Source organism: Neofelis nebulosa, chromosome 4 (assembly GCF_028018385.1).
Source record: "Neofelis nebulosa isolate mNeoNeb1 chromosome 4, mNeoNeb1.pri, whole genome shotgun sequence".
Taxonomy (NCBI): Eukaryota; Metazoa; Chordata; class Mammalia; order Carnivora; family Felidae; genus Neofelis; species Neofelis nebulosa.
In genome coordinates this window covers 151575595-151600689 of record NC_080785.1, presented here as the reverse complement: position 1 = coordinate 151600689, position 25095 = coordinate 151575595, and the positions used below count along the sequence as shown (strand labels likewise).

General features: G+C 48.4%; 1 protein-coding gene and 1 long non-coding RNA gene across 5 annotated transcripts in view; one reads left to right on the top strand and one right to left on the bottom strand.

Annotated features, from left to right (window-relative positions):
• Positions 1-10301: 10301 nt before the first annotated feature.
• On the bottom strand, positions 10302-22466 carry LOC131510171 (uncharacterized). The gene is made up of 3 exons (XR_009260924.1): positions 22210-22466; positions 17604-17717; positions 10302-12481 (listed from the first exon to the last, which is right to left on the bottom strand). It is a non-coding gene; the product is annotated as an uncharacterized LOC131510171 (long non-coding RNA).
• Positions 22467-22570: 104 nt separating this feature from the next.
• DAG1 (dystroglycan 1) overlaps positions 22571-25095 on the top strand; it is a 71570-nt gene continuing 69045 nt past the window's right edge. For 2 of the 4 annotated variants that reach the window (XM_058726919.1, XM_058726916.1), the window contains exon 1: positions 22713-22865. The gene's annotated coding sequence lies outside the window, so the exon portion shown is untranslated. The other 2 variants (XM_058726917.1, XM_058726918.1) reach the window with 2 other exon arrangements.

Here is a 25095-nt window from a genome sequence, read left to right as displayed (position 1 = left end):
GATATACATCTGAAGGATCTCATGACTAATATTTTACTAGACAATAGTAAATAACCTTATCTTAACAGCAGCTCGTCCCTCAAGGTCCTGGAAACCTTGCTTCTAAAATACGTTTAAGACTTAAGCTATCCCTACCCACCTCCCAATTTGAAGGCATGTAATCAGTCACCCATCACAACCCCAGTTCAGCTCTTTCTGCCCATGGGTCCTGTCCCCATGCTTTAATAAAACCATGTTTTTGCACTGAAGATAGCTTTTTTTAAAATTCTTTAACATTTTTATTTATTATTTTTGAGAGACAGAGATAGACAGAGCTCGAGTGGGGGAGGGGCAGAGAGAGAGGGAGACACAGAATCTGAAGCAGGCTCCAGACTCAGAGCTGTCAGCACAGAGCCCGATGAGGGGCTCGAACTCAGGGACCGTGAGATCATGACCTGAGTTGAAGTCGGATACTTAACCGACTGAGCCACCCGGGCATCCCTGCACTGAAGATATCTTAAGAATTCTTGGCCATTGGCTCCAAACCCCAACACTTCAAACCACATCACATGCGACTCTTTTTTTTTTTTTTTTTTTGAAGTACACTCCATACCCAGGGACCTGAGATCAAAACCTAAGTGGACATCAAAAGTCTGATGCCCAACCAATGAGTCACCCAGGTACTCTGAGCATGAGACTCTTGATCTCAAGGTCATGAGTTCAAGCTCCAGGTTGAATGTAGAACTTACTCTAAAAAGAGAAGAAAGGAAACTGCTGAGAAACAGTAGAAGGGTGACTAACTGACTGTCTCACGACTATCCCAATTTTGAGGTGCCTGGCTGGCTCAATCAGTAGAGGATGTGACTTTTTTTTTTTTAACCTTTATTTTTGAGAGAGAGAGAGAGAGGGAGACTGAGCATGAGTGAGGGAGTGGCAGGGAGAGAGGGAGACACAGAACCAGTAGCAGGCTCCAGGCTCCAAGCTGTCAGCACAGAGCCTGATGCAAGGCTGAAACCCACGAACCGTGAGATCATGACCTGAGCCGAAATCAGACACTTAACCAACTGAGCCACCCAAGTGCTCCTAGAGCATCTGATTCTTGATCTCAAGGTTATGAGTTCAAGCCCCATGTTGGGTGGGTTTTAAGATTTTTTAAATCTTAAAAAATAAGTAGGGGTGCCTGGGTGGCTCACTTGGTTAAGCATCCAACTCTTCATCTCAAGTCTTGATCTCAGGGTCCTGAGTACTGGGCCCTGTACTGGGCCCTGCACTGGGCATGAAGCCTACTTAAATACATACACACATACATATATATTCATCCTAACCCTAAATAAAAGGAACCTATCCACCCTTGCTCTGGGAGTCAAAATTGGAAGTTATTTCCTGTGATCCCCTTTGCTGCAAATAAAATGTCCTAATGAAAGAGCGGACCTCGGCCGGTCGACTCCATTTTGTTGTGTGTCCTCCATCTCGAGTGACTATGTCCCCGACATGGCCCCCTTTCCGGGAAAACTGCAGAAAGAAATTCCCGCTCAAACCTCAGACCACACCTCCTCCCCTTGAGTAACTTCCCGTTCACCCGTTCAAACCACGCCCAGCAACCTGCGCGCAAGGGGACTCTGACCCTTCCCCAGCCAATTGGCTAAGGCCACGACCGACCACTACTCTACCAACTGCCCCTAGATCCCTATAAAACCTTTGTGCTTTTGAAACTCGCTCTCTCTCCGGCATCTCACCGCTGCGTCGGTGCAGGTAGGGGATTGAGCTCCAGCTAGCTCGAATAGTCTCTTTGCTTTTGCATTGGACTCTGCTCCCTGGTGGTCTTTGGGGATCGCGAATTCTGGGCATAACACTTTGTGCGACAACTCCATCTAGTGTAGTTTCTATCTATGACTCACCAAGGAATGAACTCATGTTAGTTCAGTTACAAGAGCAGACAGCAGACAGCAGGCCTGTGTGGCCCCTCACTGAAGATAATTCTCATCTCATATCTCTCACCTCCACTCCAGCCCCTCCAATCCTTTACCCACACTGTAGCAAGACAATGTTTTCAATGTGAAATCTTCATGGAATCCCTCTGCCTCAAGGTCAAATCCAAAAGCTCTTGATAAATCCATGAGTCCAAGACATAAATGGCCCTTGCCCATCAGTCTATTCAAAACTTGCACCCTAGGAGCACCTGGCTAGCTCAGTCAGAAGCCCATGTGACTCTTGACCTTGGGGTTGTAAGTTTGAGCCCCACACTGGGTGTGTAGAGATTACTCAAACAAAACAAAACGGGCACTGGGTGGCTCAGTCAGTTAAGCATCTGACTTCCACTCAGGTCATGATTTCCTGGTTCATGGCTTCAAGCCCCACATCGGGCTCTGTGCTGCCAGCTTGAGGCTTGGAGCCTGTTTAGGATTCTGTGTCTCCCCCTGTCTCTGCCCCTCCTCTGCTTGTGCTCTCTCTCTCTCTAAAAATAAATAAACATAAAAAACGAAACAAAACTTAAAAAAGAAATCCTGTCCCCTTCCCCAACCCTTCATTCCAGTTCCTATCACATGTTGCCCTTTCTCTCCTGCCAGCCTGCTCACAGAACACTCTTTAGATCACTTCTACCCTACCACCGACCACCTATCTACCCTTAAGTTCTTGGTATAGACTTTGATTTTTCAAGGAGTACTTTTTTTTTTAATTAAAAGTTTTTTTTAATGTTTATTTTTGAGAGAGACAGAGGATGAGTGGGGGAGGGGCAGAGAGAGAGGGAGACATAGAATCCGAAGCAGGCTCCAGGCTCTGAGCTGTCAGCACAGAGCCTGACTCAGGGCCCGAACTCATGAACTGCAAGATCATGACCTGAGCCAAAGTTGAACGCTTAACTAACTGAACCACCCAAGCACCCCTTTAAGGTTTTTATTTTTTAACTTTTTTATTTTTGAGAGAGCAAGAGCATGGGGGAGGGGTGTAGAGAGAGGGGGGGACAGAGGATCTGAAGAGGGCTCCACCTTGCCAGCAGGAAGCCTGATGCAGGGCTCCAACTCACAAACCATGAGATCATGACCTGAACCAAAGGCAGACGCTCCACTGACTGAGCTACCCAGGAACCCCAGGGAGTACTTTTTTAATCTCCTGGACTAAGTTAGATCACTGTACACTGTCAGAGACCCTCCACGTTTTATTGTAATCATTCCCCAAAACTTGTCTCCTTCACTGGGCTACAATGGGGTAGGAGAGCAGGAATTTAGTCTGTCAGCTTGTATCTCACATCTCTTAGCATCATGCTGGGCAAAGTTGGTGCTCAATAAATACATACCAAAGGAACAAATTATTGTTAGATTTTAGGAACTCATACTTCCAGCTAAGATGGAGTAACTGGGAAAAGATTTACACTCCCACATGACCCAACCAAAGAACCAGACAAAATATATGAAACAATCATTTTCAGACGTTGTCCATCAGGCAACAGTGATTCCTGAAAGAGGAGATACAAACAATATAAGCTCAATGATTGTCCAGTTTGCTGTCTGAAAAGAGTTTCCAAATATAATGAGGAGGAACTCAGATAGAGTCTGTCAGACTCCCTGAGTTGAAGAGACAAAACTGGGAGTTTGGGGAGACAAAGATGGCTAGAAGCTAGACAGGACAAAAGTGCTCAGAGAGATAACTCCAGAAATCTCTAGGGGGCTCCCCTTGAGGCTTCAGCTTAGTAATAATCAGTACATACATGTGAGCAGACTGTCCAAAGCCAAAGAAAGAACTACCCCAAAGAATTAAAAGGTGACAGCACCAAATCTTACTCAGAGCCAGAAGCAGTTTGTGTTCCCATCAGCCATTAGTAAAAAACCCAAACAAACAAAAACAAAAAGCAAATGAGACAGGCAAACTATTAAGGGCCCCCTAAAAAAAGCCATTTATTTCCCTTTGCTCTGACATATTCTTGCTGGGACCTGCACCCTCGCCCCACTCTACACATGTCTTGTAATGCAAATAGCATATGTCCTCCTCCTCCTCAAGCACACTCTCTCCATCTCTCTCTCTCTCTCTTAAAAAAAAAAAAAAAAAACAAAAACAAAAAACGGGGGGTGGGGGCGTACCTGGGTAGCTCAGTCAGTCAAACATCTGACTGTTGATTTTGGCTCAGGTCATGATCTTATGGTTCATGAGTTCGAGCCCTGCATCCAGGCTGACAGTGCAGAGCTTACTTTGGATTCTCTCTCTCTCTCTCTCTCTCTCTCTCTCTCTCAAGTAAATAAACTTAAAAAAATAAAACAAAACATCTGTACTAGACTAAAATCTGCTCAAACTCCAGCTAACAAAGCTTAAAATCAAGCCTCAAAGTTATCAAAATGACTAAATGTATCCCAGAACAAAGGTCACAAATATTTATAGGAATATAATAGTATCAGTACCTAAAAAGGTAAAACTTGCAATGTCTGGCATTCAATTAAAAATTACCAATCATGGGGCACCTAGGTGGTTCAGTTAGTTAAGTGTCCAACTTTAGTTCAGGTCACAATCTCATGGTTCCTGAGTTTGTGAGTTTGAGCCCTGCAGTGGGCTCTCTGATATCAGCATGGAGACTGCCTCGGATCCTCTGTCCCCTTCTCACTCTCCGCTCTTCCCCTGCTGGTTCTCTCTCTCTCAAATAAATAAAAGTAAAAAAAATAAAAAAGTATAAGTTACCTATCATGTAAAGTAGGAAAACAAAAAGACCTATAATAAAGAGAAAAATCAAACAAGAGAAACAGATCCAGAAATAACAGATGCTAGAATTAGTAGACAAGGACATTAAAACTTGAACATAATAGATATGTGGAATTGATGCTTTTTGCAAGACAAATCATAGCAGGTCGAGAAACTGATGCTCAATCCCATTTCACTGGTATCAAAAAATATTTCAACTCTTATACTCTCACAGGTAGAATGAATTGTATTTTGGCCACATATGGAGGCATTTCTTTGATGATCTTACACTTCAAGTTAAGGTCTAAAAAACACCTTCTATGAAAAGCAACATAAATGGATATTAAAGTGTATCTCATCTGTTAAGTTCCCATGCCTGGGGAAGCTAATATCAATTCATCATGTGATACTCAATTTGTGTAATTTTGTGAACCTGGAAAAAAATGTAAATATAAAACTTATAATATTCCCTATGTTCAAGAAAGTAGAATATAACACTGGGTATAAACTACACTGTAATTAGAACTTTAAAAATAATTTAAAAATTTAAAGTTAAAACCAAGAAATGTTGACAATGTTTATTGGTTTTTAAATATTTTATTTTTAAGTAATTCTACACCCAACATGGGGCTTGAACTCACAGCCCCCAGATCTAGTCCCATGTTCTACTGACTGAGCCAGCCAGGCACCTCATGGGTTTTTTTTTTTTTTTTTTTGGTTTGTTTGTTTTTGTTGTTTTTTGTTGTTGTTTTTTGAACATGTTTTATTATGCACAGATGCAGAGAAAGAGAGAAGGCTCATGCAAGGGGCTCCTGGGTGACTATGAGAAGGGAGATGATTCATTTTCAGAAATACCAAATAAAAGCTGTACTGTCTAATTAGCAATAGATTTACAACCTATTGGAAATATGTACAAACCTCCCCCTCAACAATGGAATCCCAAACCCTTAGACACTTCACTTCCTGGTTCTTCTTCCCCTCCATTTCACAGGCTTATGTTCGCGGGCTTTGCAATGAGCATGCACTAAAGAACAGAGAGACAGAGACTGAAGGTCTCTGGGTCACCTCAGGGAATGTACATTTGTTCCAATCAGACTACTTTTTGCCTTATGTGGGCATAGGTGACCTCTGGGTAAGACTATTACCTCTGTAATACTCAGCCAATGAGGAACCAGAGGAGGGACTTGCATGCTAGGAGATAAACTGTCCCCTGTAATTGCCCCAAGTGTGCATATCCATCAGACACCTGCTCTTGCAAGAATGTTGATTAAAGACTTGCTTCCCGGGGCGCCTGGGTGGCTCAGTCGGTTAAGTGGCTGACTTCAGCTCAGGTCACGATCTCGCAGTCCGTGAGTTCGAGCCCCGCGTCGGGCTCTGTGCTGACAGTTCAGAGCCTGGAGCCTGTTTCAGATTCTGTGTCTCCCTCTCTCTCTGCCCCTGCCCTGTTCATGCTCTGTCTCTCTCTGTCTCAAAAATAAATAAACGTTAAAAAAAAAAAAAAAAAAAAAAAAGACTTGCTTCCCTGTGCTCTGTGAGCCTCTGAGTCCCTGTCCTTCCTTTGAACTTCCTTTGTCCTTCTTTTGGTCAATGGATTTATTTCTAACAGTGACTTAGTTAAGCATCCAATTCTTGATTTCAGCTTAGGTCCAGATCTCACAGTTGGCAAGATCAGTCCCACATTGAGCTTTGTACTGACAGCATGGAGGCTGCTTGAGATTCTTTAAAAAAATAAACTCAGAAGAAAGGGAGGGGACCTGGGCAGCTCAGTAGGTTACATCTGACTCTTGATTTGGCTCAGGGTCAGGATCTCATGGTTTGTGGGATTGAGTCCTGCATTGGGCTCTGTGCTAACAGCAGGGAGCCTGCTCAGCATTCTCTCTCCCTCTCTCCCTGCCCTTCCCCTGCTCACTTTCTCTTTCTCTCTTTAAAATAAATAAATAAGCTTAAAATAATTGGCTCATGCAATTATGGAGGCAGAGAACTTCCCAAGATCTGCAGTTGGCAAGCTGGAAACCCAAGAGAATCAATGTGAAGTTCTAGTTCAAGTCTGAAGGTCTAAGAACCAAGAGAGTTGATTGTATAAGTTCCTGTCCAAAAGCTAGCGTGCTTGAGACCCAAGAAGAGCTGATATTTCAGTCCTGGTCCAGGTCCAAAGGCTGGAAAATATCAATGTTTCAGCTCAAGCAATCTGGCAGGAGGAGTTTCCTCTTACTAAATTTTTTTTGTTCTTTTCAGGTTTTCAATTGTTAGGATGAGACCCACCCATATTAGGGAGAGAAATATGCTTTACTCAGTCTATTCAAATGTTAATCTCACCCTGACAAACACACCCACAGCTGAATAATGTTTGGCTAAATGTCTAGATACTTCATGATATAGTATAATCGACACATAAAATTAACCATCACAGAGTATGTTTTTGTTGTTGTTGTTTTTAAGATTTTATTTTTAAGCAATCTCTACAGCCAATGTGGGGCTTGGGTTTACAATCCTGAGATCAAGTGTCATATGCTCTATGACTGAGCCAGCCAGGCACCCTTAACTATCACTGAGTGTTTTGTTTTGTGTTTTTTAATGTTTATTATTTTGAGAGAGAGAGAGAGCATGAATGTGCGCACAAGCAGGGGAGGGGCAGAAAGAGAGGGAGAGAGAGAATCCCAAGCAGGCTCCACACTGTCAGCACAGAGCTCGATGCAAGGCTCAATCTCATGAAATGAGATCATGAACTGAGCCAAAATCAGGAGTTGGAGGCCCAAATGACTGAACCACACAGACACCCCCATATATTTGTGATTTTTTTTTTTTAGTTTTATTTCTCCTATTCATTTCTAGTTTCATTCCATTGTAATCAGAAAATGTTCTTTGTGGAGCGCCTGAGTGGCTCTGTCGGTTAAGTGTCTGACTTTGGCTCAGGTCATGATCTCACAGTTCGTGAGTTTGAGTGAGCCCCACATCAGGCTCTCTGCTGTTGGTGCAGAGCCTGCTTTGGATCCTCTGTATCCTTCTCTCTCTCTCTGCCCCTCCCCTGCTTGTGCTCTCTCTCAAAAATAAATAAACATAAAAACATAATAAAATAAGATTTCGTAGGACTGGGGCACCTGGGTGGTTCAGTTGGTTCAGCGTCCAACTTCAGCTCAGGTCATGATCTCACAGTTTGTGGGTTTGAGTCCCACATTGGGCTCTGTGCTATCAGCACAGAGCCTGCTTCAGATCCTCTGTCCCCCTCTCTCTGTTCCTCCCATGCTGTGCTCTCTTTCTCACTCTCTCTCTCAAGAATAAACATTTTTAAAAAAGAAAAATAAAATCTCTTAGGATATGTTTTGTGACCAAGATATGGTTGGTCTATCCTGCAGAATGTCCCATGTGCACTTGACAAGAATGTGTATTCTGGTGTTGTTGTTGGAGTACATGTAGTATCTGTTAGGTCAACTTTGGTCTACAGCATTGTTAAGTCTTCTATCTTCTTATTGATCTTCTGTCTGGTTGCTGTAGCCATTTTTGAAAGCGAAGTATTGAGTTTCTAGCTATTACTGTAGAACTATCTATTTCCCCTCTCAATTCTGTCAATTTTTGTTTCATGTATTTTGGGGCCCTGTTGGATGCATGTATGTTTATAATTATTGTATGTTCTTTCTGTATTGTACCTTTTATCAATATATTTCTTTCTTTGGGGAACCTAGCTGGTTCAGTGAGAAGAGTGTAGGACTCTTTTTTATTTTTTAATATTTATTTATTTTTGCGAGAGAGAGACAGAGCATGAGCAAGGGAGGGGCAGAGAGAGAGAGGGAGACACAGAATCTGAAGCAGGCTCCAAGCTCCAAGCTATTAGCACAGAGCCCCATGTGGGGCTTGAACTCATGAACTGTGAGATCATGACCTGAGTCAAAGTCGGATGCTCAACTGACTGAGCCAACCAAGTGCCCCAGAAGAGTATAGGACTCTCGATCTTGGGGTCATGAGTTTGAGCCCTATGTTGGGTGCAGAGATTACTTAAATAAGTTTAAAAAAAAAAAAAAATATATATATATATATATATATATATATACACACACAAATATATGTATATGTACATATATATATATACACACACTTTGTCTCTTGTAACTTGTTTTGACTTAAGTCTATTTTGTCTTACAATAATATAGCCACCCAGCTTTTGGTTACTGTTTACATGGAGTATATTTTTCCATCCTTTTACTTTCTTTTTTTAAAAATATTTATTTATTTTTTTATTTTGAGAAAGAGAACGAGCAGGGGAGGTGCAGAGATAGGGAGCGAGAGAGCATCCCAAACAGGCTCCGTGCAGTCAACACAGAGCCCAATGCGGGGCTCCAACCCACAAAGTGGGAGATCATGACCTGAGCCAAAACCAAGAGTGTATGCTTAACCAACTGAGCCACCCAGGCGCCCCTGGCAATCCTTAGACATAGGACAGCAGCGCCACCTACTGGGGAAATGGAGAGTCACCCCATTAGAATCAGGCTTCTGTACTCAAGGCTGGTGTGGGTGGCATAGGCTGGAGGTGGGCTCTGGATGTCCAGAATGGTATTCTTCACCTGAGCTTTGGACCTTCAACTTGCCAAAGGTCTTTTCCAGACATTATGTCTTAGCATTACCAAGGTAACTATTGTATTAAGAATCTCATCAATAATCAGAAACAAGGAGACTATGACAGTTTTCTCATTGCATGGTCCACACCTGAACTCTGGAAATAGCTGCCTGAAAGAGTCTCTTACAAGCCAACTCTCTGCCCTGTCCTTCTTTTTTTTTTTTAATTTTTTTTTTTTTTTAACGTTTATTTATTTTTGAGACAGAGAGAGACAGAGCGTGAACGGGGGAGGGTCACAGAGAGAGGGAGACACAGAATCTGAAACAGGCTCCAGGCTCTGAGCTGTCAGCACAGAGCCCGACGCGGGGCTCGAACCCACGGACCGTGAGATCATGACCTGAGCCGAAGTCGGACGCTTAACCGACCAAGCCACCCAGGCGCCCCACTGCCCTGTCCTTCTAAACTTCTGTTTGATTTAGGCCTTTTGAGAACCTGCTGAAAGCCAACCTCCTCCAAGATTGTGCCATGTATATGTATGCACCTGCATGCGTACACACACACACACACACACACACACACATCTACTTTCTCTTTCTCACATACACAAGTTGCTTTTGCTTGTAATGTTTGGGGATCCAGAAAGAGTAAGTAGGTATAAACTTGTATTGAATGAATGGCACCTCAGTCCAATGGCATAGTGGGTCTCCAATAGCAATCAAGTTTCTGATCCAGGTGGGGAATGTTCCTGGCAACACTGAATGAACAAAGCAAGATACGAATGGTAACAATAGGGCACCTGGGTGGCTCAGTTGGTTGAGACTTGTGGTCTCTTTCTCTCTCAAAATAAATAAATTTTTAAAAGTAAAAAAAAAAAGAATGCTAACAGTGATAACCACTAGCACTTATCTAGCATTTACTATGTGCCAGCCACTGTTCTCTTGATGCTTGTATTCTTCACTCAATCCACTTCTCTTCAAGGTAGAAGTCATTACTCTCGTATTACAGGTAAGAAAGCTGAGTGGGAAGGTGAATGACTTGCCCAAGGCCACACAGCTAGCGAGTCGCCATACCAGGGTTCAATTCTGGCAGAAGGATACCACATTGTGTATACAATCTGGTCTCAACCTTATGAATTTTTTTTACTTAATGAATCTTTAAAATAGACATACCACAGTGAACAAAGGCTCTGTTCTCATGGAGTTTTTATTCTAGTAGAGGAGATAAGACAAATCAATTAGTTTACATATAATGTCTAGTAGTGGTAAGTACTCTGAACAAAATGGCAAGAAACACATCCAGCATACTCTCTCCAGGATTCAGCCAGGGCACTTTATTAAAGGTCTCCCGGATCCTAGGGCAGACAGAAGTTGTTTCCCTCCCTTCCTGCCTACTGTGCATCCAAAGTTGCTGGTTGACAGCAGGAGGTAACAAGAAATGATTAACAAGGGCAGGCTCTGCTTAGAGGTGGCTACACTGGGCAGCTTACCAAAAAGCTCCAAATTATTGGAAGAAGGATTTAGTTTCAAGATGAACCAATTGGGAGGGCATGAGACTCGGGCAGGACCCAGAACTATGGGCATGATTTGGACTTATGCTACACTTAGCCCAAGGCCTGATATGTAGCAAGTGCTAAGTAAATATGTCAAATGACTGTTAGAACCAATAAATGAAAAGAAAAACAGAAGGTGTGTTGATAAGTGTATGTATGATTGAGAGGCCTCAAAAGCTCCCAGAGGCCCATGTATTGACTGCCAGACTCATCTGGGTGGGAGGAAGGTAGGCTGATCATAGATACTGTTGGGAAGCTGGGGAAGCCTAGTGTGAGTGGGACAGCCCAGCTCTGGTGAGTGCAGGTCTAGATTCTCAGCTGGGTTTAAAGATGTTCTTTCTTTTAGAGTCTCCAGTAGGATGACTTGAAATAGCTCCAAGGAGATGGCAGAGCAGATGGGCCCCTAGAAGCTCCCCTAGTCCAACTTCTCAGGCTCCAGAGGGCAGTGCAAGCCAAGATGGCCTGGAGATGACCCATGACTCACAGCCAGCAGAGGCAGAAACAGACTGGAATTTCACTGACCTTAACTAAGCACACTCCAGAAGCTCCAAGCCTGATTAGGATCAATCTATCTATCATCTATCTATCTATCTATCTATCTATCATCTATCTATATTTTTGAAGAGAGAGAATGTGTTAGCAGATGAGAGGGGCAGAGGCAGAGAGAAAATCCCAAGCAGGCTCCTTGTCCAGTGTGAAGTGCCACACTGGGCTAGATCTCGTGACCTTGGGATCGTGACCTGAGCCTAAATCAAGAGTTGGAGATTCAACCAACAGAGCCACCCAGGCATCCCAGAATCCTTTTAAATGATAGGCAAGATTGTGTGTGTAGGGAGTGATTGTCTGGGAAAAGTGTTAACAGCCTTTTCAGATTATGAAATTAAGGAAGGTTGGGGACCTTTGCCACAGGCTCTGTCCCATACAAGACCTAAGCTGCCTCCCCAAACGTTGACATGCAGCCCCACCTCCTCCCTTGGGGCCTGTCGTTGAGTACTCAGTCACCCCATCCAGGACTCTCTCTGTGTCCAATCAGAGGGATGGCAAGATACAAGACTTTTTCCTGTCCTTAGGGGTTGCTGGGCACAGCTGGGAGCTTGGAGCAGCTTCCTGCAGCTGCTGGGGACAGGAAGCCAAGGAATGTGTATGCTTCTCTGGTTTTCCTGGGACCCAACTGTCCTGCCACTGAAGTCACTGGTCTCTACCAGGCCCCACTTCAGGCCTCACTGTGGGTACATTTTATCCCATTATGAAAGGAATCTGGGACAGATGACTCCAGTGTTGGGCAATGCAGGTCCAGCAGGAGGCTGCCCAGTTGCCTATCTTGTTAGTTCCCCTATCTCCTTCCCTGAGCTCCCCCTACTTGACCCCCATTCCAGAGCATTCTGCTCAGAGCCAGGCAAGTTCCAGCAAAGTCTAGGATGCCTGGTCAGGGCCTGCTTGGGCAGTCACCTTTGCCCCATTCTTGTCCATCTGGCCAGGCCTAGACAGGCTCTGCCACTGTTGAACCCCCCCCGGGAATTTACCAAGCCAGCAGGAAACTCAGCTGCTCCCTTCCCCAAAGTCAGCTGCAGTGACCCCTGCTCCAGGTGGCCTTCTCAGACCAGGCAGGTTGCTTGACTCCCCTCCACGCACCTTGTTTCCTGCATGCAGCTTTCCCCACTAAGGAGTGGGAATACACACTTCTTAGTTGTCCCGGCTGTGACTTCTAACTTTTCTGCCTTTGGTCTTCTATTGCATTTCTGGGGACAGAGTAGATGCTCAGTAAAGGGCTTTGTGAGTTGACTTGGTTACTTCCCTGCCCTCCACCCAGGTCCTTACCCTTTTACAATCAAGGACTCAAGTGAGTTTAGATTAAATGCCAGAGCTGCATAACCCGATAATCCTGCAGAAATTTATAATCGGGCTACCCTGAGAATACCTCTGTCCAATCACTGTGCCCCAGGCCCTTTCACTGCTCTTTGAAATGGGCTAGCTGATCTGGAGGCCTCTGCCTTTTCTTCCAACCTCTTCACCACCCCCACTCCCCTTACTCTCATAGCTCAACAGTGTCAAGACCCCACCAAGGTGAGGCCAAGGGGCCACTGGCCATGTGCACTAGGGAGGAAGACAGGCCTGGCCATGTTTCTCCCAAATCTGTAGGCCCATCTCCTGAGTCCAAGGCCTCTGGGTCCTGGGCTCCAGAGGTAAATGGGTCCAGCTAGTTGAAGTTTGGATACAGCTGTATCCATTTGTTCACTCATTTGGCAAACATCAGTGGAGTCCTCACCCCTGGGCCAGGCACAGTGAAGGCTATAAAGGTGAACACAGATCCATAGCTTGGGCACTTACTGTGTAACCTCTGGTAAGTGACTTAAATCTTGGGCCTCAGTTTCCTCATCTGCAACCTGGGGCCAAAAACTGCCATGGAGGGTTATTAGGAGGTACAGAGAGATTTTGTGTGTCCGGGGGTGCAGGACAGAGCTCAATGATGGTAGATGTTATTATCAAAGCCCATCTTAACCCTCTAGGAGCTTGGGGTCTCATAGAGACAACGAGAAGTCAGATGCTGGGAAGCCTTGTGGGTGTTGTTCTTGAGTAGGATAAGCAGGACTTGGGTAGGTGGAGGAAGAGGGGCCCTCACAGGTGGTACTCTGCAGGGAGTTGAGGAAAGGGGATGAGGCAGGTCCCTATTGCCCAGGGTGGTATAGAGTGGGGCTTAAATTTATTCTGCAGGTAGCTGGGAATCCTGAAGTTATACTGGCTCTGGAGTTTGGACTCCAAAATGCCAATTGGATTCTCTGGGAGGTCTCTGCAGAAAGCCCCAGGAGGCCTCATTTTTAATCAAATGTCCATTCATTCCAATTTTATTAGGTACATTCTAAGTGCCTGGCCGTGTCTCAAATGATAGAAGTTCCCATGATGGAGGGAGGGAGTAGACAGACACAGATTGTCCAGTCTGTGCTAGGGATAAACTTTATTTTTAAAAAATTGTATTCTTTTAAGTAGGCTTCATGCCCAATGTGGGGCCCAACGTGGGGCCCAACGTAGGGCCCAAACTCATGACCCTAAGATCAAGACCAGTGCTCACACATGCTCGCTCTCTGTAAAATTAAGATAAAGAAATAAAAGAGTGACTAAAAAAAAAAAAAAAAAAAGACCTAAGTTGAGATCAGGAGTTGGATGCTTTTAGAAGTTTATTTATTTTTATTTTTGAGAGAGACACACACAGAGAGAGCACCAGAAGGGAGAGAGAGAGAGGGAGACAGAGAATGGCAAGTAGGCTCTGCGCTGTCATCAAGAGCCCTATGTGGGCTTGAATTCATGAGTTGCGAGATCATGACCTGAGCTGAAACCAAGAGTCGGATGCCTAACTGACAGAGCCCTCCAGGAGCCCAGGAATTGGATGTTTAATGGACTGAGCCACCCAGGCGCCCCTGCTAGTGATAAACTTTAAATCTGATATAATAATGTGGTGGGCTCAGCAGGTATCCAGAGCAAGGACACTTGTCCAGGCTAGACACTGAGACAGGGGATGAGCAGGAATGAGGTAGGCCAAGTGGGAAAAGAATGCTGTGGGCAGAAGTGGTGCATGTAGGAGGGCTTGAGAGGAGCTGACAAATGCCTGGCATGTTTGTAGCAACTGAAAGAGGCTCCACGTGACCTGAGTCATGTGCAAAGAATAAACTGGGGTAGGGGTGCCTGCCTGACTGGCTCAGTAGATACAGCATGTGACTCTTGATCTCAAGGTGGGTCTTGAGTTCAAGCCCCACATTGGGTCTAGAGTCTACTTGAAAAAACAAACAAACCTGGAGTAACAAAAAAACATGGGGGGGGGGGGTAGGTATGAAGAGAAATGGAAGTGGAGATGGGATATATGGGGAGGATGTAGGGTGGAGAGGTGGGGGGGTGGGTAAAGTTTTGACGGGGAGGGGCCAAAAGCTGGGCAGGTGAGAGGGTAGTGAGGAGTCCTTATCCTCCAGCAACAGAAAGTCAGGCAGAGAGCCCTGAGTAGGACAGGTAGATTTGGGTTTTGAGGTTTGCTCTGGCTGCTCCAACATGAGGACTGGGTTAACAGGTGGTGCTGAAAGCAGCCTCTAGCAGAGGACAAAGTCCCACAGCCCTTCCTCCCTGCAGCCCCCTCCCATTGTTCTATGGGAAGACCAAGGCCCAAGAAGACAAAGGGGTAGGTGCTGGCCCCTCACCCTCAGGCTGACAGGAGGCCAGGGGATCTTGGCTCTGGAGGAGCCTGGGAGAAATGGCAGCTGTTGCTTCTTGCAAAGGTGCAGGTGGCCCACAGCTGTGGTGGATCTCTAGGACTAGAGGTCACTGACATCTGAAAGACAGGGCTGTGGGTGGGCCTGCAGGGCCATCAAGACAGGGGAGGAGGAGGTGATCCTGGCAATTCAGACTGTGGCAGTGCCTTGCAGTAATCCAGCTGTCAGGGAACAGCTGCAGGCCCAGAAGAGGGAGGGAGCCAGGGCAGCAGCAGGTGAAGAAGCTCCCTGGTTTCTGGGCCATGGGAATGGAGAATGGCAGCCAGTGAAGAGATGGGGGATGGGGATGGGATTGGGGGAAGGGAGCATCTGCTTGTTCCTTTGCATTCAGATGAGACTGGAAATCTACAGGGAAGGAAATGCTGGGTTAGGGACGGGAGCTAGGGAGGGAGCCAAGTGCTCTCCTACCCCTTCTATAGGTTTCCCCCAAGACCATCCTCCTAGGTTGCATTGCCTTCCTCAGGACCCCTCTGGAACCCTAGCCCACACTAGTCCCCGGGTTGCTTTTTCCTTCTCCTCCCCGCCTCAGCTCCTCATATGCACCCATATCCTGGGCCCTTCTAGGAAGGAAAGGAAACAACCATGGGCCTTTTGTTAAACTTTGGTTCACAAGGATCAGAAAGGGAAAAGGTCTGGAGAGGGAAAGGGGTTTGCCCAAGTGGCCAGTCAGAGGCAGGCCCCAGTGCCCCTGCCTGGGTGCACCCAGCCCTCAGGGTCTCAACTCTGGGCTGCCCACTAGTACCCACGCACCTTAAAAGCAAGGAGGCCTGAAGTTACCTGCCTCCTGTGAGCTGAGGGGACTCACTGGGGGGTGGGATTGGTCCCAGTGTTTGTGGGTGCAGTAAAGAGGCCTGTAAAGAGGCCCCCTTTTTGGCCCACCTCAACACCAGGGCCACTGACATTGAACTAATTACCAAGGGTCCCAGGCAGCAGAGTACCAGGAAGTTTCAGGCAGAAGGAGGGTAGGGGGTCAGCTGAGGCCAGCCTTCTTTTTGGGGCCCCTCCAACATGGCATGAGCAGCTGCTGGGCCCTGGCTCTGAGGCCCAGGATATCCCTGTCCAGAGCAGCCTTCCCTCTACCCTCAAGTCCTCACCTTTGTATTATACCAGCTGCCACAATCACTTATGTGCCTGGGGGCATGGAGATGGGATGGGGGAGACAGATGAAATGTTTTCTTTCTTTTTTTTTTTTAATGAATGTTTCTTATCACCTCTGAGGAAACTCTCCACCTGTCATGAATGGGTCTTTATATGGGACATGTCAATGCCTCTGCAGAGAGCCCTCACCGTGCTTGCAACAAGCCATGCCCATACCCAGAGCTCTGACTTTAAGCTGGGGTATCTCTTACCTCAAGGGCCCATGCTGAGCCCAGCCTCCAGTGCTTCCCACTGCAGGCCTTCCTGGTCTCTGGGGTCCCTTGTCAGGTTCAGCCTACTGATCCCTGCTGATGGACATAGACCCTCTCCTGTGCATTCATGGGTGACCCCAGCCAGGACCTCAGTCCAGTTTGGGTAAATGGCAACAGCAGAGATGGACCTTTGAAGGTCACTGGCCTTGAGCAGAGAGCAGGAGGGAGATGGATGGGACAGCTGACCAGGGCCTTCCTTGCCTGCCAGATGATACCCTACCAGTCCCCAGTGCCTTCTTTGTATCTGTGTCCGGCAGCATCCCAGGGGAGTTGGGTGGGAAACTGCCCTGGAACCTGTCCTGTGTGGCGGGGCCTTCCCCCTATACTCCTCACTTCCTGCTCAACCTCATCCCCTCTTCTACTCTCTCCCACCTCCACCTTGGCCCAGCCCATGGACTTCCCTCCAACCAGGAGTTGGTAGTAGGCTCTGTTCTGCAGGGGGACTCTGCAGGGTCTCTCTAAAGCTCTGACCTGCAGCATGTACCAGGAACTGCCCAAACCCAAGGGAGCGGACATTGTTCCCTCCCCCTCCTCCTTCTCTGAAGCTGGAAGGGGGAGTGCCACCTCTCTGCATTCCCTGAGAAGGTGGAGGCGGGGAAAGTGAGAAATGTTCTCTTTAAATGCTTGTTCAGACTTGACTTCTGTGGCACCTGGTGCCCCTCCCCCACAAGTCCCCTTTTCTGCCCCTACCCCTGCCTGCTCCCTCACCTCTCTTTCCCCACCTTCCAGGGACAGGGCTCTGGGGGCTGGGGCCAAGCCATTGCCCCCCCATTCCTCACCCTGCCACATTCCTTCCAGGAGGCCTGAGGGCACCATCCCCGCTCCCCTCCTTCTTGCTCCCGCCCTTCAGCTTCCATGTCCCTTGCTCCTGGGATCCTATACTCCTGGCAAAGCCCAACCTGGTTAAATCCAGCTCTGGCGCCTACCCTCCCACCATTTGTTCTTTGTCCTTTGTTCACTGTTCCATTCACTGCTCAGACCATGGCTACCTCCAAGGTTCTCAGACCTGCCTGGCCACTTCTTCCTCTGCCTTTACCATGGCCATTTCCTAGGCTTGTTCTATTCCTTCCCTAGAAAACCCTAGGGCTCCCTCATCCACCTCCTGCAGGATTCACTTCCCTGGTGCGCTGGACCACAGAGCAGACTCTGGCCCATCCTGGCATTCCCATCCCCTGATTATTATATTTTCATTTACTTACTAATTTAATCTTCATCCTGTTACACTAGAGTTTGGGCTCCACAACAGCAGTGCTTGTTCCTCTCAACCCTGGTTGTGTTCTCAGCATACAATAGACTCCATAAATATCTGTGGACTGACAACACATGGATGGGTGTTTCATCTTGGCCCTGACTCAGCCACATAAAGGGATCTTCTGTCACTTTCAGTGAGCAAGCAGGTCTAAAGTCCACACATGGGGTCACTTGATGATGGGATGACCAAAAGGCTCAGAGAAGGCAAGTGACTTATATAAGATCACACAGTGAACTTAGCTCTGGGGCCCAGCAAGAACTTATGCTTCATATGGACACAATGCGAAGTTTGGCTGAGGAGCTAATGTTCACTCTTTATCCTTTTATTAGCTTCCCTCAAATTGGCCACAGGAATCCTTCTCATTCTTTCCAGAAATGTTGGGGATTCCCCAGACCACAGTTGGGGCTCCTAGAGGCCCTGGCTGTCTCTGTCAGAACTCAGCCTAAAGCAAAGACTGTCTACTTGGGTCCAGCACTTTCCAGGGTTTCAAGGGCATACCTAACAGCCATAATACCAGAATGAGAATCAGTGATGTTGGGTAGCCCATTAATGTCTCTTGAATAGGGGCCACTAAGGGGAGCCCAGGCTGATGAAAGAAACAGGCCCAGATCTTAGGCCAGCTCTGAGTGGAAGAGGTGTTCCTGTCCTGGGGGAGCCAGTGGCAGAGCCCTGAGCCAGATCTGGACACATGGCTGAGAGCAGAGAAGGGAATGTCAACCTGGCTGAACCAGAACAGTATCTATCGGTAGCTTCCCCAACAACTGGGGGCTAGCTGGTCAGTGACTGAAGAGAATTAACAAATAAGATCTTCAGTTTGCTTGCTTCCACTGGCTGCCTAGCCAGACCGGACCTAATCTGGTGTTAGCCCAGTGTTCAAGGCCATAAGCCCAGTGTTTTGGGAACTGTTGCCCAAAGTCAGCCTTGGAGGATTGTCTTATTTCAGAGCCAGCAGGGAGTGGGATGTAGCTGAGACATGTGTGTCCACCCAGGAGGAAGAGGCGATTTTATTCATTCACTCAACACACATTCTTGCTGTGGGGTTTGTGTCCCCATAGGATGCTTATTTGTGGAAGGCCAGGTGTGGAAGCTGCCACCTGGATGACTGGAGGAAGGCCCTGTGCCAGTCAGGTATAAAAGGGTCTGGTGGAAGTGCTGGAGTGGAGGGCCCTGCAAGAGAGGAACTGGCTCCTGGGAAGGCTGGTGGTGGCCAGCAAACACTCCTACTGGCACTTTCTCCCGGATGAACTTATCAGCCCTTTCTTTCTTCCAGAGCTGCCAGACAATCTGCCTTCTGTTAAATCCAGACAAAAGGGATTCCTCCCTTGCCCTGACTTGGCTGGCCCTGCTTGGGCATTTGGGTCAGGAGCCTCCATCCTCAGCCAGCTCTGCCCCTTGACCCTCTTCACTGGGTCTGGGGGAGTATCAGGAGCAGGAGCCTCCCTCCCTCTGGAAGAGTCTGAAGCTGGGCACCAGCCCTTAGCCTTCAGTTCCTTGGCAACAAGCCAGAATAAAAGTCCTGGAATCCTAGGACCAAAAGAAAGTTTGGTCCGTGTTGGTGTCTATTGGGTTTTGTCTGAGCTAGAATCAAGGCTTTAGCTAAGATCATATTGGCCCCAGGTAAACACTGGGACATCTTCCTTGGGCTTTACACAGGGTTTGGACCCTTGGTGATGACTACCAGACAGGAAGTGAGGAAAGCAACATCTCCGGATTTTCTTCCCAACCAGAAATTGAGTCTCTAGTAAATGCGGGCTGTTAGGTAATGGTTGCAATGTAGGGCCAAGCAGGTTGGTCTCTGGCCTCAAGGGCTCATACTCCAGTGGGAGAGACAAACCTTAATCAGATAATTTTTTTGGAGTCTCTGGCTTAGGGTCTAAGTGGAGGAAGCACTGGAGGCTGAAGGGCCAGGAGAGTTGAGCTGTCAGGTCTGAAGAGCCCCATTCTCAGCATCTTGATCAATCCTCCCCCAGCCCATACCACATGGGCTTCTTGGACAGCTGTTCTTGGGTGTTCTCTGGGCCTCACTTTTGGCCATGCCCTCAAACTGGCTGTGAGCACCAAGCCTGACCTAGGGTGGCCTAGGCCTTCCTGGGATTCCAGAATAGCACCCAAGAGTGAGTCACTGGGGACCTTGTGCTGAGCCCTAGGGTGGGTTATGCACTTTTCCCTGGGAGGGGAAAGGCTTTGAGACTCTCAGGACTACAGAGAGTAACAAGCTTTGACTTTACAGCCCCCACTTAACCTAGGGGCTCATGAAGATAGCTGTCTACTTCCCTCTTTACTTTCTTATGGCCTTTGGGGGTGAGGGGATGCTGATTGGGCTCTAGCTGGGGCTAGTTAGGCCCCAAAAGGCTGGTCAACTCTGGCCAGCCAGGACGCCTGCCTTTTAGAGCCTGAAGGAACAGGGGGTTGGGGAGCACTCCAGCTCCAGACAAAAATGAAGAAAGGTAGCGGTGAGGCCCAGAGTTTAGAGGCTAGAGGGAGGAAAACCTGTGAGATGTGCCAGGACTGAAGGTCTACGGAAGGGGGAGAGCATTAGGGTCAGTGCCTCTAACTGAACCCCAAACTTAGAGAGGCAAAGATTGGAAAGGATTTGGTTGTGAGGGCTTCAGGCACACTCTGGTTGTTGCGCCATCCTTCCAGGACTAGGAAGGTCTTATTCCACCTTCTGGCACCAATTGGTTGAGGTCCCTTCCTTGGTCAGAAATCTGGGGGTTGCTTAGGCATGGGGCACTGGCACTCTGGAGGCCAGAATAAGGCCTGGTGCTTCATTTAGGAAGATCAGGGCCAAAAGGGAAGAAGTGGAGTTACTCTGGCAGCCATGGATGGTCAGTGAGGACTAGAATGGCCAGCAGCTTCTGTGCAGATGGTAGGAGGGCGGTGCCTCAGGAGGTCAGCACTCACTGCTGTCTTTTGCTTTGGAAAAACATAACATATACCTATACAGTGGGCACTAAAATGCCCAGCAGAACCTAGGGCTACAAAGCAGTGCCTGGTGTATGTTGGAGGAGGGGAGGGGTGAGTGTGGAGACTTGGTAAAATGAAGGAGTGAACGAAAGAATGTATTTTATTTAGAAACCCAATAACTTTCCACATTTGTTAGCCTTTTCAAAGCAGCAGAATTTTAAATTTGGATTTGAGAGGCCACTACTTTTTTAGTTTTAACATGTAAAGGATGGTTTTGGGGCCTTTTCCCTGGGTTTTAGTTCCTTTTCTAATCTATGTGAATGAGGTTTGGAGCTTATGCATTTAAGTATAAAGAATCACAGGGGCGCTTGTCTGGCACAGTTGGTAGAACATGAGACTCTTGATCCTGGGGTTGTGAGTTCGAGCCCCACTTTGGATACAGAGATTACTTAAAAAAAACACAAAAACTTGGGGCGCCTGGGTGGCTCAGTGGGTTGACCATCCAACTTTGGCTCAGGTCATGATCTTGTGGTTTGTGGGTTCCAGCCCTGGGTAGGGCTCTGTGCTGACAGCTCAGGGCCTGGAGCCAGCTTCAGATTCTTTTATTTATTTTTTATTTTTATTTAATGTTTTAAAATGTTTATTTTTAGGAGAGAGAGAGAGAGAGAGAGAAATGAAGCAGGTTCCAGGCTCTGAGCTGTCAGCATAGAGCCCAATGTGGGGCTCGAACTCACAAACCACGAGATCATGACCTCAGCTGAAGTCGGACATGTAACTGACTGACCCACCCAGATGCCCTCTGCTTCAGATTCTGTCTCACTCTCTCTCTCTCTGCCCCTGCCCTGCTCTCCCTCTCTCTCTCTCTCAGAAATAAATATTATTTTTAAAAAATCTTAAAAAAAAATCAGACAGGTATGTGTATTTCAGAGATGAGACTTTCCTTTCAGCTCTCTGAGATTTATTTTTCCTAGACACTCCTTAAGGAGGAGAAAGCAGGGGAGACCCAGACTTTTCTGGATGCAGGGAGGACCCCCACGCAGGCAGCAGCCAGTTCTGTGTTCAGAATGTGCTCTCTGACAAAAGTGTAGGCTTGGAATTCCAGCCTGGACACAGGCCCAGGAGGGAATGGACACATCCTGACTACGGTTTGGTAGGGAAACGGAGCAGAGCTCACCATGAGACCCATCCCAACCCATCCAGTAATTATTCAGGTCCAGTGACTGTCAGGTCTGGGGACTTGGGGGTAGGAGGCCATAGGTAAGCCCTGGGGGGAGAGCACCTTTAGGACCCTCCCCTTGAAGGGAGGAGGACCTCATCAGTAACCTCCGCTCCTTATTCCCTCACCCCCTGAAAGAATGCGGGCCACAAGTAGCCAGTGACCAGCGCCAGCGGGTCAGAGCTATTTCTGGCACCAGGAGAGGCAACGGATTCCGGAGTTCAGGGCGGGGGGAGGGGACGGGGGTCAGGCCTGAAGCGTTTCCCGGACGTCCTCGCCTGCTGGGGGTTAGGCCTTTGGAGAGCGGCCAGCTTCCCGCCCTTCCGGCCCTCGCCTCAGTTTCCCCATCCGTGTAAGGGCCACAAAACAGGGTAGTCATCCTTAGCAATTTAGAGGACGCTTTCTGATTGTTTTCATGGCTTAGAAATACCTCTCGATTTGCGTTCCAGGGAAATCGGAGGGCCAAACGATAGGCGGTCAGTTGTGGCAGGGCCAGTTCTCGAGCCTGACCACCCTGGGTCGGTTGGGAGCGTCTCAGAGGCCCCAATGCCTGAGATTGGCGGGACGCCCCTCCCCCCCTACCAGCCCAGAGGGCTGGGGGCAATCCGGACGGGCCGGGGCGTGTCCCGGGGACGGACGCTACTGGCCGGGGGCAGGGCTTCCGGGATAGGGCGTGTCCTCTTGGACAGGGGCGTGGCGGGCCAATGAGCAGAGCGGCGCGGATGAAGGCGGGGCCTGTGCGCGGGTGCGGCGCGCTGCGGGGCGGCGGACGCTGGCAGAAGCGGGCGTCGCGCGGACTGCCGGTCGGCGTCGCGCGGAGCTGGCCGCGGGATTGGCTGCGGCACTCGCGTGTCAGGCGGTTGCTAGGCTCCGGCCGCGCGCCCCGCCCTCGCGCTCGGCGCCCTCTCACCGCCCGGTACGTGCTCGCGCGGAGGCTGCGGTGCGGCGCTCGCGCTCCTCGGGCTCGGCTACGGCAGCGGCGGCGACGGCAGCTTGGCGCCGAGTCCCCGGGGAGCGGCGGCGGCGGCGCGGCGTCTTGCGGCCAGGAGAAGCAAGCACCTGCCGCGGCCCGCCCGCCGGCGCTCGGTGAGTGCGCTGCCCGTCCAATGCTGCCGAGCTTAGCAGCCCAGGCCCCTATCCCCGTGGCCGGCCGAGCCTTCCGAGGAACACCTGCTGCTGCTCGCGGTTTGGCCCGGGGTAGGGACACGGTCGCGGACGTCCTTGCGGGTGAGGCAGCGGCGCGGCACGGAGAGAGCCGCCCCTCTCTTCTCGGTCCCTCGGGCGAAGGCTCAGGGCGTTCCGCGGCCGGGCCCGGGCTGCTTGCCGCGGCGATGGGCCAGGCCTCAGCCCGGCCCGCGCTCCGGGGAACGCGGGGCCTGCGCGTTGGCTGCAGGCGTGTGCGGCCTTCGGGCCGCCCCCTGGCCCTCCAAAGAGGGTCGCGCGGCTCAGTTGGGCGGAAGCCTGAGGATGGGGCATTGACCCCCCGCAGGAGGCGGGGAAGGGCGCTGCAGCCGCTGGTACCTGAGCAGCTCAGAGCTTTGGGGTCCCCCCTCCTGCCCCCGCCTCCACACACACTCTTGAGCTTCTTTGGGAGCCGCCTGTCTTTTCACCTTTTTACTTGGTGTTTGGAAAACCAGATTCACCCGCGGGTGTATTTGTAAAGTGTCTCCAGAGAAAATGCTGTCTCTGCTTAGAATCCTGCTATAAATTCCAAGTTAATTTCGTACAAACTCAAGTGCTGATTAAAAATGGATATTTTGTTCTCTATGACATGTGAGGCTTTTAGATTTGTAAACCGACTTCTGGATTAGTTTTAATGGTGATCATGAAGTTTGCCTTGGTGAAAGCTAGAGCCTGGGACAGCACGTTTATAGCCTAGAGTTCTAACTTAAGAGCCAGGCCTGCTATTTCCCTAAATAAGCAAGGAGAAACGATTCCTGGCATGGAACCCAGATTCAGTGCAGGGAGGGTGGTGTTTATAGGACAGAAGTCCAGATAAAGAGTTAGATGTGCTACCAGGTGTTTTGGAGTTTGTGTAGATGGAATATTGTAACTTTATCAGGTTGTTCTATGTTTAGTGCTCAGAGATAACGATACTTTTGGAATGTCCCTGTTTTAAAAAGGATTCAACCTTGGAGGCATAAAAGTCTCTAGTTGGAGTGTGGAGTTGAATTGGACTTTGTTTGCTGTGGAGCCAAGGCATAAGAGTTCATGGCCTGTATGTTCAAAGGAGGCAGAGGAGCCATTTCTTGGAGAAATCAGATTTGAGGAGAGTAGAATGCATAGTGTGAACCTATTCAAAGCCTGTGGGATACTGTATGAAAGGAAGAGTAAGCAGTACTATATAAGCAACAAACACCTGGTTGGAACATGAAAGCTCTTGCAGATATGAGCTGCGGTTGAAAGAGGAAGAAAGCAAGTCTTCCCTGTTTTGAAAAGTTGATTTGACAAAATGCATTCATTCATTTAACTAATATTTGGCTTCACTACTTGCCTGGTTTTGTGGTAGGTTCAGGGGACCCATGTAAAAGCAGCTGGCTCTGCCCTGAGGGAACTCAGTTTCAGGGACAGTGGGGATTAGGGAACCTATGATTGATAGTATCTGCCCACTAAGTGTGCTCACATGGTGCTTTGAGAGCCTGAGGAGAGAGGGAATTCCTAAGCCGAGCATTGCAGGGCCAGCAGGAATTAGCTGGGGGACAGCAAGGTCTGGACACAGGGAACCACATGTACATGTGCTCCTAAAATAGCACCTGTGAGTTCTCCAGCTTGGCAAGTGGGAGTTATAGGCCTTTCTTGTGCTCAGGAGTTCAGACTTTATACTCCGGGTGCAGAAGCCTCAGAAGGCTTTTAAATTAGTGGAGTGGCATGGTTCAGACCCATGTTTAGAAAGATCTTGGCTAGTGACTACATAGGTGGTGCAGGGAGGGGAGGGGTTCAGGAACTCTGGTCGCGAGGTCAGCCTGTAGAGGAGAGATGAGGAGGGAGGAGGAGCCAGCTGAGAGGCTGAAAAGGTTGAGCAGAGGGAATGCCAAGCTGGGGTTGGTGGGGGGTGAGGTGGGGGAGCAGGTAGGAGAAGGAACCTGCATTCAGGAATGTGTGGGTCAAAAAACTAAGCATGACCGAAGATTTAACTATGTCTTCTGCAAGTTTGCTGGTGTCTATTAAACATTGAGAATGGTGGGGTATGGTGGACCCTGGGGCCATTTTGACGGAGATTGGGAAAGAAGAGGCATGGCATTTGATTTTTTAAAAACCTTCTCTCTCCCTTGAGCTTAGGGCATTGCATTTCCTGTTCCTATTGTATTGATTTTAG